Genomic DNA, 13,300 nt, shown 5'->3' with positions numbered 1-13,300 from the left:
GAAGGGCGCCCCCCCCCCCGCGCCGGTCCCACGTGGCAGCGCCCGGCGCCCCGACGGGGCGGGCGGGACGGCGGGACCCCTCGTCCCTCCCCCCCCCCCGCCCCTCCCCGGTGACCCCCCCCCCCCCCCCCCCCCGGCGGGGGTGGGACCGCCCCGGGCTGCGGCGGCGGGGGCGGCGGCGGAGGGGGGGCGAGCCGCGCTGAGGGGAGGGAGCGGGCTACCGACATCCGGGCCCTTCGCTCGCCGCCGCCGGGAGCCGCCGGGAGCCGCGGGTCAGCGCCGCCACCGCCGGACGGGGCGGGCGGGCAGGCGGCTGCCGGCACGCAGGTGGGTCCGTGTCCCTGTCGTGTGTGCGTGTGTCTGTGTGTGCCCCCCTCAGACGCCACCGCCCTGAGGGACGGCCACCTCCCCGAGGCACCGCCACCCCCCTGGGGTGCTGCCCGCCCTGAGGTGCCGCCAGCCTGAGGTACCGCCGCCCCGTCCCGTCCCACCGGCGGCGCCGTCGCTCCCCCCGGGGCTCCCTCCCTTTTAATTTCGTTTTAGACGGTAAGTTCCTTATTTTATTCCATCTTCCCAAAGCGCCCCATTTCCTCCCACCGGCATTCCCGTGGCGCGGCGGGGGGACGGCGACACACACGGGGTCCCTGGTTGCCGCCTTCACGGACGGGGGGAGCGGAGGGGTGCACCGGCGAAACGTGCCCCCCATCCCCCCCCCCCCCCCCCCAGCTCCATTCCTCCCCGCCCTGCGTCGACCGTCCTGCGTGGGCAGGCGCCCCCCCCATCCCCCCATCCTCCCTTCCCCCCTCCCAGGGACCCGGCGAGGGCGCCCGGTTCTGCCGGCCGCATCCCGGAGAGGCAGCACCGCTCCCACCGCCGCTCCCAGGTCTACTGTCCCCACCCCCGTCCCTCTTTTTCTTCAATAATAATAATGATTATTTTTAAAATTTGTCGTTGATTAATTATTATTCTTCATTTTTATTGTTATTTTATTTATCGTGGCAAAACTTTTGCTGGAGTTCCTGCTGCCTGCGGTTGCTCACGCCGCAGCCGGCGCGCACGCAGACTGAGAGTATCAGCTTTTACTTCTAATTAAAGACAGGAGACAGGCTGTGGGGGGCGACCCCATCCCTTCTCCTCTGCACCTTCTACTGGGGGGGACAGGGACCAGGCGGCTCAGTTCTCCCCCGCGTTGGGGACTCCTCGATGGGTTTTTATTCCCGTTATTTCTCCGGCTTCTGCCTGAGCCCGCCTAAGGAGGCGGCTGTGGCTTGCGCAGGGAGTTTAAGGTGGCACCTCGGGCGAGGCGTTGTCACCGCTGATGCGTGTTACCGTGTCACTTAGGTTTGCCTGGCGCGATCCCCCTTCCCTGGATAACCCTGCATCCTGGCTCCCCGGCAGCAGCACCGAGCGTCGGAGATGTGGTACGTCTGCCAGCGCGTGGTCCTGCAGCGGGCAGGAGTGGGGCTGGCTGCCCTCTGAGCAGGCTGCCCGGGGGAGGGGGACCTGGGGGGCTGCCTGCATGCGAGGGACTAGTGAGCACCCCTGGGATGGGCTCAGCGTGGGGCGAGCATCCCTGGGGTGGGCTCAGTGCAGTGTGAGCATCCCTGGGACTGGCTCAGCGCGGGTGTGGGAAGTGTGGGGCGAGCATCCCTGGGACGGGTTCAGTGTGGGGTGAGCATCCCTGAGATGAGCTCAGTGTGGAGTGAGGATCCCTGAGACGGGCTCAGCCTGGGCGCAGAGAGCGTGGGGCGAGCTTCCCTGGGTTGAGCTCAGTGTGGGGCAAGCATCCATGGGGTATGTTCATCCCAGGTATGGGGAGCATGGGGTGACCATCCCTGGAATGGGCTCAGCCTGGGTGCAGGGAACGTGGGATGAGCATCCCTGGGATGGGCTTAGTGTGGGGCAAGCATCCCTGGGATGGCACAACCTGGGTGCAGAGAGCGTGGGCTAAGCATCCCTGGGGACAGGCTCAGTCCTGGTTCAGGGAGTGTGGGGAAAGTATCCCAGCCAGCGTGGGTGCATTGCCCCCTCCCGCACCACTGGCAGCAGTCCTACCATCCCCAAATGTCCCCTGGCCACACATGCTGTGCAGCAGGAGGGGGAGCTCGCACTGCGCTGGCTAAAGAGGGTGGGGAGCTGTGCAGGACAGAGGTCACCAGCCTGTGTGGGCTCCTGGGAGCCCCCCTCTGCCGCGTGCAAGGGGAACCCCCTTCCTCTGAACCCCCCTTTCCGCCAGCCCTCGCCGCAGCTCTGGCTCTGAATTTCCTCCAAGCCCTCCTTCCCATATTGTGCTATTGATTGCTGAGCTGAACTTCCTCCTGAAATCATTAAAGCTTAAAAAATTGATGGCACAATAGAGCCCTTTATTAGCCACATAACTTTTCTGGCTTTCTTCCTTTCTTCTTAATTTTTTTTTATTATTATTTTTTTTAATCAACACTAAAGGGCAGAGCCTGAGCTCAGATTTATGTTCTGTGTCCCTGTGAGAGCTGAGTAGCATGCCCTCCTCCACCCCAAGTACCCATCAGCACAGCTGTGCTGGGCTATTTATTAGGAAAAATGGCAAAGAAGGAATCGATGTGTGCAGGTTTATTCTTTTCTTTTAATCTCAGCCTCCTCTCTTCGCAGCCTGCAGATAGGTCTATTTATTTCTGCTCTTATAAATAAAAATATTTGAACAGGGACTGTAATATTTTATTTCCTGTCGTGCTCATCCTTCGGTCTAACGGCAGCTGAGTTCTTGCTTGGTATTAACTTACCATTTTAGTAACAGTTGAGTTTTCCTAAAGGAAATCCCTCCGGGCCGGCCATTACTGTGTCATTGTGTAACACAGGAGAAAGATGGATTACCTGGATGGATCTCCACCAGTGTGACTTCTCCAAGTGACAGACTTCAGCTAATCCCCACTCCCCTTGCCATCGTTGGGATGGGTTTTATAGCTTCTAGGAAATATTTGCAGTATCTCCAGTGTGCGATTGTAAATACAGGTGCAGATTTGCCAGGTGGGACTGTTGGCAGCATGTGAAACCTCAGCTCCTGGAGTCAAGTCAGCCCCCTATGAGTTTTTCTTTAGCAGAGAATAAGAAGTTTTTACTTTTTCTGGTTATTCAGAGAGGTTTTGAGATGTGCTTTGAGTGTGTCTGGATAGAGAAGAAAGAAGGAAGGGAAAAAAGAATGTACATTTATGTGTGTGAGTGTGTATGGGCATAAAATAAATCACACAATTTCGAAGGCAATATAACATTTTGTTGAAGGATCCCTTAGTGATCCTGTGCCAGAGCAGGGACTGAAAGTCATGTAGAGGGGATGCTGCCTCGCTGCGTGGCCTTGGGCCAGTCATTTGTCTTTGCTGCAGTGTCAGTATCTCAGGAGTGTGGCTGCCTGCGCTACCGGTGTTTTCAGCTAGCCCTGTCTCAATGCTGCATGCTAGCCCCTTCAGCCTCACCATAATTTTCATGTGGCTCTTGCACCCTGTTATTTTTAGGGTGCTGTATCAGGGGTGAAACCCTTAGGTGTAAGGCATCCCCCCAAGAATGCTTCCTTCCTAGGACAGGAACAATAGTTGCATCCCTCTGCGCTCCTCATTTTTCAGAACATCAGCTTGGTTCTAGAGGGTAATGCTGACTGCCCTGCATGCCCCCTTTTTGTCATCGTTACAGAATATTTCATGCTGCTGCTGAAAATGATGAAGCTATAAAACAAGAATAGCTCTGAGGGGTTTATATTTGCAGATGACACCAAGCTGAGTGGTGCGGCTGGTGCCTGAGGGATGGGATGCCATCCAGAGGGACCTGGACAAGCTCGAGAAGTGGGCCTGTGTGAACCTCATGAGGTTCACCAAGGCCAAGTTCAAGGTTCTGCACCTTGGTCAGGGCAACCCCCAGTATCAGTGCAGGTGGATCTAGTCCAGCCCCCTGCCATGGGCAGGGACACCTTCAGCTGGATCAGGTTGCTCAGAGCCCGTCCAGCCTGGCCTTGGATGTTCCCAGGGATGGGCCATCGGGCACCTCTCTGGGCCGCCTGTGCCAGTGCCTCACCACCCTCGGCGTAAATAATTTCTTCCCTCCATCTAGTCTGAATCTCCCCTCTTTGAGTTTAAAACCATCCCCCTTGTCCTGTTGCGACAGGCCCTGCTAAAAACTCTGTCCCCATCTTTCTCCTGAGCCCCCTCTAAGTGCTGCAAGGCTGCAGTAAGGTCTCCCCGGAGCCTTCTCCTCTCCGGGCTGGACAACCCCAGCTCTCCCAGCCTGTCCTCCCAGCAGGGGTGCCCCGGCCTCTGACCATCCCCGTGGCCTCCTCTGGCCCTGCTCCAGCAGGTCCCTGTCCTCCCTGTGCTGAGGACCCCAGAGCTGGATGCAGCACTGCAGGGGGGTCTCACCAGAGCAGTAGAGGGGCAATTATAAAAGGATCTGAGTTTGCCTAGACCGGGGCTTTGCAAGTACCAGAACTACGTGCCTGAAGGCATATTTAGGCAGCTAAATGTATGTGAAACCCTGCTCCTCCCTGGCTCACCCAGACAGAACATTCCTGATGTCCCAGCCGCTGTCCCACCGTGGCAGCATGGTCTCCTCGGCAGCAAGGACTCTCCGTTCTCTTCTCCTGCCACTCTCCAGCAGCTTATACAATTTTTTTGGCACTTTTCCCCAAAGTCATTATTCTGGGTAACGTGGTTTGTTTGTTTATGCTTTTTGGTTTTAATTATACTTTTTTTTTTTATTATTTATTGTGTCTGAAAAGCTCCAGGGCTTCCTTTCCTCTCCCCACTCCCAGATGGTCGCCTAGAAAAAAAAAGGAAATATTAGAATAAAAAAGGAAATAGTTTGGTTTCTGTAATGAATGAAGTTTGGCTTTTCCAGAGAGGATGTGGTAGAGAAAAAGGGAGGGGGTGGGATGGGGGGTGGGGAAGCGGCAGGTGTGTTTGGAGGGAAGGGTGTGCCCTGCCGTGTATTTTAAGCTCTGCTGGGTCTGTGCCACTCGTTTTACAGCACTTTGGTGAAAAGGGATCCAGGTCTCGCTCTGCTTTTAATCTCACCATGACCAGCTCAAAGAAACAACCCTCCCCGTTCTACGGAATCTGTTTCACTTATTTAATTAGATCTTAGTTCTCCATTATCCTCCTTGGGAGGAGGTGCCTTGGCTTATTTATCTAAGCTGCTTGGTCTGAAAGGATTTACATTTGTTTTTGGAGGAGGAGGAAGGAGCAGGTGGGTGGGGAGTGTTGGGGCTTGCCAGGCTGCTGGTTTCCTCTGCAGTGGACCTCCAGGAACAAAGGGAGTTGCTACAAAATCAGGGCTTCGAAGGAAATCAAAGGGTGAGATGACACTGCCTCTTCCTGGTGGCAAGGAGAACCAGAAGCCAGCTCTGCCTCCGTTACCTATAGTGGTACAATTCCCAGGGAGTGGGACTAGGATCTTGGCAGACCTCCATGGCTTGGAGATCCAGCCCATCCTGGTGACAATTCGGCTGCTGTGGCTTGGGGCGGCAGCAGTTCACTGTCACCCATGGCCATGGTGATTGTCCACACTTGTGGTCATTCATGCAGTGGGGTGAACAGCTGGCACAGGTAGAGGAGGTACACTGCGCCTGGCCACAGATGTGGAGTTAGCCCACATCCCCATAGGTGCCAGTGGGCCACCTCAGCCTGCTTTTGGACAGCATGTTGGCTTTGTCAAGGGTGGTGCAGGTCTGCACCTTGCCAGACTAGAGCTGGGATACTGCAGATCCACCCACCGTTTCAGCATCACTCACCAGCAGCTTGCATGCTGCCTCGGGGCACTCTGTAGAGAAGAGAAGCAGTATGGACTGATAGCATCTCATCCTGCCGGTTCATAGAAACCAGTGCTGGAGCGTGCGTTGGGTGTGCTTAGCGTTCCTGTAGGGAAGCAGGTCTCTGGGGTGGGTAGGGAGGCTGTCCCAGCTAAGACACCTTTATCTGGGACTGGCTTTGCAGAGGCGTGAGCTGATGGCCTTTAGTTGCCCTTGTCATGGTCCAGGTGTTTTGGTGGGACACACATCTCAATATGAAAGGTCTGACTGAGACTCCTTGTTCTGCCAGAGGTGGGACTTCTGTGGTCCTCTTCTGGTTAAACACTTAGATGGGTGCTCTGTGGGTCGGGGTTCTCTCTCTGTTTGTTTTGCTGGGGTTTTCCTTGGGATTTGGGGACATCATCTATTTTTACCTCCATTCCCCATCAACACCAACCACGATGCTTCCTGTTCTCCCATGCGGTCTGTAGAGCCAGTGCTGCCACTTGCTGCTGCTGTCAAGCTGCTTATTGATAGCACGGACTCAGTCATGGTTGGCACCTGAATGAATTACTGCAATACAAATAAATAAGAAAAAAAATAATAGTATTTGCAAGAGCAACGGTTGGAGATCTAACATTTATGCAGGGCCATTCATCAGAAATGACACCCAAATGTTCTGTAAACTCACATGCACATAAAACGCCGCTTCCAGGCTTCAAGGCAGCATCAGCTGTTTAATAACAAAACTACACGATGCTTCGGGACCTGAAATGGAGAATTACTGCCGCCACTTGGAGCTGCAGGGAAAATTTGAGTCCAGCAATAGGATGAACTTCACTGGAAACTGGACAGGACACTCCCTATGAATATGACATGGACATTTTATTAATGTCTTCCAGTGGGCAAAACCAGCAGCTCTACGGCTTATCTGACAGTTGTCACCTCTGCCAGCCAAGCACCCCCAAGGGGGACATGGGTCCTTTTGAGTTATGGGTGACTGATGCTCAAGAAAGTCCCGAGTAACCTTACAGGTTACTCATTTGCTCAGGAAAGTGGTGTCTCCAAGCCTGTTGTCACTACTTCTTGCAGAATTTGGGTCTAGCGTGTCTGGGATCTACCAGCCTGCAAGGTGGCCTTTGCTCCATGGGACCCCTTGGTCTCTGTTCCCGTGGAAAGAGCCTTTCCATGCTACCTTAACCTTCTCATTGCATCATGTTTAACTACACGCAGCAGAGGAGGAGGTTGGGAGGGAGGAGAAAAGTTTACTTCTTGCCCTCTTTTTTCAGTTTAATCCCAAAATAGTATTTTTATTTATTTATTGGCTCAGGCCTTCTCCTTTCTCCAGGTTTTGCCGAGCGTAAGACCTGAAGATTTGCATGCTTGATCAAATCTGATGAGAGTAACCAAATCAGCAAATGTATGGACCTGAAGCTAATTGGCAGGTGATGAACTCCATGACTGCAATGAAGATGAGCCTTTCTGTAGAGGATGTTGTACCTTGGCACAGGGACACCAGTAAAAGCCATTGGCAACTTTTAAATATAAATGCCTTTGGGGGGTTTATTTTTAGGTTGCCTTGCTCTGTGATGGGCACACGATCAAAGTAAAAGCAAAAAAGGGTGGCAGGAGCATGGTGACCTCAGCTAGGTCAACAATGAGCTTGAGGTTAAAGTCCAGAAGATTCACCAAAACTGCGTGGTCAAAACTGTGACCATTTGCAACTTGAGAATTAAGTTCTATAAGTTAATCATGGTGATGTGAGAGAAAACATTCGGGGTATTCATTGTCGCTTTTAAGCATCTTGATTGTCAATTAAACAGAGAAGAAGAGAAACATGACTGATGATAGTCACTGAAGTTGCTCAGCGGGGATTTGCAGGCAGCGTTGTTATTGCATTATCCGTCTGCCAGCAGTGCTCCTCTTGTCAGCCTTGCCTTTATAAATCGTCCTTTTTTCAGATGTTTGCACCTTGGAGGTTTTTTTTGAGGCTGGAATTTGGTATTGAGGACCGTGGTCTTCTCTTCAACCCAAAGGCACCAGACGTTGGTGCAGACTTAGTGTTGGCCGGTGCCCTGGATTGGTTAAATTAATCCCTGATATACAATTTTGGAGTCTTTTTTATTCCTTTCCAAGAAGACAGATACTTCTTGGTCAGCCTGTTGAGAAGCATAGAGATGCCATGTGAAGCTGCAAGCTGGAAACAAGCAGCAGGGTTTCTTTAACAATCGCTGTTTCAAATGATAAGGCTATAAATGAGCCCTTTGATAGCATTCAATTACTGAGCCGATGCATTAATTTACTGGGCTCAGGTTGTAAATTTAAAGTGACCCATTGTGGATAACTGGCTAGCTGAAAAGGGTCACATAGACATAGTCCAGCTGGCTGAACAAAAATGCACATCGCTCTCAGCTTATCTGAAGTAAAGCAAAATTACACTGTCTTTGGCTGTTCTTGTTACACAATAACAGGAAGATTTTGGTGGGAAAAGAATGTTGCAGGTGGGAACAGAAAACTACAGAAGAGAAACTAGGGGCGGGCTTGGTATTTAGGCAACTAACCAATAATGAGCTTAACTTTTGTAATATGTATGAGCTAATTATAACAAGGCATAAAAGGTGCCTGTAAGGGACAATAAACGAAGTCTGCTGATCACTCATATTGAGTGACTGTGTCTTCCCTCTGTCGCAACAACCCATAATAATGACGGGCTTCAAAAAATAAACATCAACTTGTAAATTAATTTAGTGTCAGTTTACAAGTAACTCATTTTATGATTCACCTTCAAAATACGAAAAAAGAGGGTGTTAACTTCTTTTTTTGGGCTGTTGATGCGACTGGAGTATCCCACTTCAGCAGCTTCATGTGTACATGTGCGTACGTACTCCTGCAGCACCAACTGTGTTATTTTTTAATGCCTTTTTTTTATGTCTTTTATTATGGACTGAGCTCGCAACACTTCCTAGCATGAGTGATTTTATTCGCCTGGCTAGTCCATTGATTTCAGGACCATACCTTCTTTGGGACTGTGTGTGCAGGGTTATTCTAAGCCGCGTTATCTTTATCGGGCTTTGAATTGTAAAGAAATGCCTGGCCATCCTTGTAAAATACCTGTTTGTTCTTGTTTGCAGCATGCAATCCCAGCTTAGAGCAAGAGGTTGAAAAACTATCGTGTTAAAACACAGCATGTTTTAAACGTGCATCGTTCTAGGGAGAAGCAGGGGGTAGGAGGATGTCTTCACAGCAGTTGCTGATGTAGCTTTGGAGGTCACTTTATTTACACCAATAGTGAACTACAGACCTGAGACTTCTTTAGAGGAACATGTCGGAGCCTTTAGCAAAGCCCTGGGGCAAAGTGCCATCAGCCCTGGCTGTGGATATGCTTAGGGTGGTGGCATCTCAGAGTTGGTGATGCTGAGTGGCTCTTCACACGGTGATCTGTATCGGACCTGGACCACTTCCCCAGGATGCACTTTCTGCACAGCTGCAAAAAAAATATGCGATATTGGGACTGTTTGTCATGTGGCCAAGGTGAACAGCAGGATCACTTGGTTTTAGGGGGGGTAATAGAGGAAAAAGGCACTTTTGATTTTGAAACATGAGTAATTGGGGAAGATGCTGCTGTGCCAGGTGCTGAGCCTCCCTTCTTTGGGCATCTGCAGATGCACAAGCCATTGGGATTGCTTCTTTTCTGGGAAGTGTAGCTCAAAAGCAGGCAAAGGTGTTAAATAAGAAAATCACACCCCTCCCTCCCCCCCCCCCCCAAAAAAAAAAAATCTGAGGAGGAAATTAAAGTCACCTACCAGTCTTGAGCAAGTTTCCTCTGTTTTGGCAAGAGTTATTGCAGTGTTGGAAGGGAAATCTGCTGTAACTTTCCATTGTTGCTGCCCGGGGGTGCTGGATAAAAGGGATGGAGATGTGGGGAGTGAGGGTGGGGGATCAGGGTGCTGGCAGCAGGACTTTTGGGAGATAACACTCCCCTTCACCCCACCCAACACATGGTGGCGATGCCTTCCTCGGTGTAATAAGTCAGGGTATCCTCACTTCATAGGTGGTCCTGCTGCATGAGCATCCCTCATGAGATGGTCCTTGGGGGCCTGATATTGGGTTCAGGGGTGGCCAGTAGGTGTGTGGGGGTTAACCCCGTATGGTGTCAAGCCTCTTTTCACCCACCTCGACTCAGTGCTGCTGCAATTTTGACCCTGGTCCCTATTATCACATGCCGGTACCTCCTAGTTGCTTGACAGCCTCAGTGCTGTTAATGGGACTTGGTCATTCCCCAGTGCTCCTGTCCTCCTCCTCCTCCTCCTCCTTCTCACCAGCAGGAAAATGCTGCACAGCCAAGGGGGTCTGGCACAGCCACACTCCTCTGCTAGCCCCTGGGCTCCCCAAAATGGGCTTCACAGCTTGCTGGGCTACTCTCTCTGTCATGAACTCTGGACCTCTGCAGTCACTGGAGATGAAGAAGCTCTGCCTAGAAGAGTGGCTTCTTGTCAATGGGGTCCCCAGCCCCAGGAGAAGACCTGGTGAAGGGTGAGGAGTAGTGTCAATCCATCTCTCCTGCTCTCTGTTACCTCAGATCCATGCAGCCCACCTGGTCCCACAGGGATGCCTTCAAACCAGGCTTATTGGGAGGCTCTTCTTCGTTATTTCTTCAGCTGGACTCTGCCACGTTGCTTCTAGAGGTGAAAAAGGAGTCTGAAGAAACATGCTGCCTCCAAGTCGGTGGGGGTGGCTGTTCCTCTCCGATACCCTCTCAGTCCTTGGAGCACGTGTGCTGTGGATGAGTAGTAAAGGTATTCCCATTGTATCTTCTAACTGGATGTACCAAATCATAGAATCATAGAATCATTGGCTTGGAAAAGACCTTTAAGATCATAGAGTCCAATTGTTAACCCAAGACTGCCAAGTCCACCACTAAACCATGTCTGTAAGCACTGCATCTACACATTTTTAAACACCTCCAAGGATGTTGATTCCACCACCTCCTTGGACAGCCTGTTCCAATGCTTGACCACTTGACATGCTTGCGTAGGGACAATATAGGTTCTCTATCATCTTTTGTTCAGGATCAGGTGTCCTGAAAAATGTTCTTTAGCTCAGATGTCACATGTGGACTTACTGAAGCTCTGCTTTTTGGGTGGGGGTGAGGTTAGGTCATCTCAGAGGTCCCTTATAGATAAAATCCTGTGCATTTCTTGAAAGCTGTCTGGTATCAGTGAGGGTTTTCAGCCTGTGCTTCTGATGGAAGGATCTGGAGGGTGATCTTGAGGTGGGGAGTGGAACCTGGAGACAGCCCATCGGCTGGACTGCTTATCACACCAGGAGATCACTCCATGATGAGGCCTGAATTTAGAAACAGCATGCATGCAAGGAGGGAATCTAATTGGCCAAATGCATACTAATTCATAGTAATTACACATGCAAATTAGTAGCATAATTTTGCATTTGTTTTGTGCAGGCATTTATGCACAGCGTTTCCTGCAAAATGCTGGGATGGTTTCGTGCCAGCTGTGGTCCTGGATGGGGGCATGCTGGTGATCTCAGTGTCAGGAGAGGTTGAGGGTATGACATGCTCAGGCATGAGAACGAATCCATTTTTCCATGGGATTTCCAGAGCTATGTGCTTCCCTGCCCCTGGAAAACTGCTTCACCTTCAGCTCAGTTCTTTTGATGGCTGTAGGGGAGAGCAGACATGCAGGAGGGGCATCCCTGAAACTGCTCTAGGAGATGCTGCTTACTTTCTTTCTTCATATAAAATAAATGAATGAATGACCAAAGGGACTTTTTTTTTTTTTTGTTCTTTAGAAGGCACTTAAGCTTTTTAATCTTTGCCGAGTGTGTCATGGGCTGGAATCTGCATAGACCTGTGCCTGCTTCATTCCTGCCTGCTTTGCCTGTCTGAAGAAGTCGCATTAGACGCAGTTTGCTGCCTGTGCTATCCAAAACTACCGTTATTGCTTCACACTCCGGAGCCTGATCTGGGATGTAAATCTCAAGTCTGTTTTGCCTTTCAGTTCATTGCATCCTGAAGCCTTTACAAGGACTGTCCTAATGATGTCAAAAAATGTTTCTTAATCTCTGTCTGCATCTGTCTACTTAATAGCTATGTGTATTGATGGTGGGCAATGAAGAGGTTTTGATGCTCATCTAGCATGCCCAGGTTGCCATGTAGGTTAGAGCATCCGGATTTCTGTCTGTAGGCAGTCCCTAATAAACACCAAGAACATTTTTAGCCACATCATGCCATCATATATTAAGTGTATGTTGTAGTTTGGTTTATGTTTTACATATATTACAGGCATACCTTGGGAATCCAGGTTGCTTGGTTCTGTTTAGAGCGTATCTATGGGGGCTTTGGGAGGAATGGGGAAGCAGTTAATTTGCATCTCCTTTAAAATTATCGAAAAATGGGGTGCTGTATGTAATACAGCTGTAGTTGTCGTTTTTTTAGGGTCATCTCTGTTGGAGCCTTGTATGCCTGGAAACTATAAAGTAAAAAGTAGTCCCAGTTTTCCATGGCTGCAAATCCCCCATGTTAATTTTCACATTGCAACAATTTGTACTTTAAAGGCACCATTTTAGTAAAGCTTAATGTTGCCTCTCCTGCATTTTAGACTTACATAGTTTTGCAAGAGATAATTGCCTGTTTGGGAGACAAAAAGCTAATTTTGCCTAGGGCTCTATTCTTTTTCTTAACAAAATTGATCCTCTTTGGGAAGCGTCTTGCAAGTAGTGAGTCTTTGGATGAGTCTGAAGGGGAACGAATAGGTGGATGATGTGCAGGTGTGGCTTGTAAAAAAAAACCCCAACCATAAACCATTTTGCTGCTGCACTGGATACCACTTCTGAACACCTTTTTCTTGCATGCTCTGCCTCATCTTAGGCTGCACCATGAGCTCCTGGGGATAGGGACATCTTTGTGGGTTTTGGCAACCACCGTGGTGGGTTCAGCATGGGATGTGCACCCCCAAAATATTTGCCATTGCACTTTTCTTTTGCTCTTAAGCTGTTATTGTTAAGATTAAGAGATGGTTTTATGTTGTTCCAAATATGCAAACGTTTAGACAGTGCAACCTGAAGCAGGCGGCTCCACGCAGCCTCTCAATGTTTCCCCAGGGCTCCCTGCATCGTGCTGGCCCTGGGGCTGGTGCTGCCTTGGGTGGCTGAGGTGGCTAGTGAGAGTCTGGTGACTCAGTTGCTGGGGGACAGCTGGGTGGCTGAGATGACCTAGAGGGCTAAGTCTTCCCTCCTTGCTGTGCTGCATGCTCAGGGATGTCCTCTTCTGCTCCCCCATCTTGGGCACCTCTCCATCACATTGGGCTTGTGCTGGTGAGGCTCCTCCAAAGTCCATCACCAGCATGTTCCCCTCCCCACCTTCCCGTGCACCCTCCCTCTCCCTCCCTGCAGCTAAAGCTCATCATCTAGCCACCTCCAGGTCAGATCCTTCAGCAGCTGAGCAAGAGGAGGCTCCACTGCAGACACGGCTGGTTGGCTAGCCAGCTGCACGTGTAGGTTATCAATAACAATTCATTAGGAATGTAAAGAGGCAGT

At 50.7% G+C, this 13,300-nt stretch overlaps 1 protein-coding gene across 2 annotated transcripts in view; it reads left to right on the top strand.

Moving 5' to 3' along the window:
* The first annotated feature begins 214 nt into the window (after positions 1–214).
* Positions 215–13,300, top strand: part of ZBTB7C (zinc finger and BTB domain containing 7C) — a 163,964-nt gene continuing 150,878 nt past the window's right edge. For both annotated transcript variants that reach the window (XM_055791365.1, XM_055791366.1), the window contains exons 1-2: positions 215–327; positions 1,342–1,421. The gene's annotated coding sequence lies outside the window, so the exon portion shown is untranslated. The remainder of the gene's footprint in view (positions 328–1,341; positions 1,422–13,300) is intronic.

This window comes from Falco peregrinus, chromosome Z (genome assembly GCF_023634155.1).
Source record: "Falco peregrinus isolate bFalPer1 chromosome Z, bFalPer1.pri, whole genome shotgun sequence".
Taxonomy (NCBI): Eukaryota; Metazoa; Chordata; class Aves; order Falconiformes; family Falconidae; genus Falco; species Falco peregrinus.
This window is presented reverse-complemented; position numbering and strand designations above follow the sequence as displayed.